Source organism: Neophocaena asiaeorientalis, unplaced genomic scaffold (assembly GCF_003031525.2).
Source record: "Neophocaena asiaeorientalis asiaeorientalis breed wild unplaced genomic scaffold, Neophocaena_asiaeorientalis_V1.1 scaffold1097, whole genome shotgun sequence".
Taxonomy (NCBI): domain Eukaryota; kingdom Metazoa; phylum Chordata; class Mammalia; order Artiodactyla; family Phocoenidae; genus Neophocaena; species Neophocaena asiaeorientalis.
In genome coordinates this window covers 648,095-649,254 of record NW_020174697.1, presented here as the reverse complement: position 1 = coordinate 649,254, position 1,160 = coordinate 648,095, and positions in this window count along the sequence as shown.

Below are 1,160 nucleotides of genomic sequence, written 5' to 3'. Positions count from 1 at the left end.
CAGTCTTTCTCTAGTTGCAGTGAGCGGGGGCTACTCTTCGTTGCGGTGCGCGGGCTTCTCATTGCGGTGGCTTCTCTTGTTGCGGAGCACCGGGTCTAGGCGCACGGGCTTCAGTAGTTGTGGCTCATGGGCTCTAGAGCGCAGGCTCAGTAGTTGTGGCGCACGGGCTTAGTTGCTCTGCGGCATGTGGGATCTTCCTGGACCAGGGCTTGAACCTGTGTTCCCTGCATTGGCAGGCAGATTCTTAACTGCTGTGCCACCAGGGAATTCCCAAAGACTCAGTTTTAAATCTTGGTCCTTTTTAGTCTTTCTCTTCCCATTTAATTCACGCAGTCTCTGAAGTTAGACAGATATGATTTGAATCCTGGCTCCGCCACTTCCTAGCAACATTACCTTGGACACTCGACTTCCTTCTGAGCCTCAGTTTCCTCATTTATAAAATGAGGCCTAATAAATACCTCCTGAAAATGTTCTAAGGATCAGATGAGTTCTTGTATGTTAAGTGCTTAGAAAAGGGCCTGGCCCCTAGTAGACACCCCATAGTAGTTTGTTTTTTTTAACGTGAGGAGTTTTTAAAGAGTTCAGAACTTCGGAGCACCTGCTTAATTCAAGCCTGGGAATAAAAGCTACAACCTGAACATAAAGAAAAAGAGAGGTGTATTTTTGAAGAGGAGAATGGAATAAAATTTAGCAAGACCTTTGAGTCAGTCGAACTATTACCTCTTCCTCCAAAGAGGCTAAAGAAGATTGAGAATAGCACTCAGTCCAGTGGCCCACATTCAGTGGGAGCTCACCAAATTCCAGTTCCTGGAGCGGTGCATTCCTCTGGCTGTGGTGGTGATTCAGGATGCTGGCACATGACTGACGTGCCCTGCTGAAGCTACACATACTATTCTCACCCCTATCTGTGTGCCTATACTTGAGCGCCCCTTCACCTGGCCAAATCCTTCAAGCCCCGCTGCCATGAAGCTTTCTCTGAATGCTTCTGCCTCTGAACTCTTGGCCCCATGGCAAGTACTACTTAGCACTTAGTTCTTTTCTGTGCTCTGTGCCTTAGTTCTACCTCCCCATCTGAGGGACTTGTCATAGTCATAGAAGGTGCATCGCCCACAGTTTCTGGGAGCGTTCAAGGAGGCAGAACTCCAGGAATACTTTGGCAA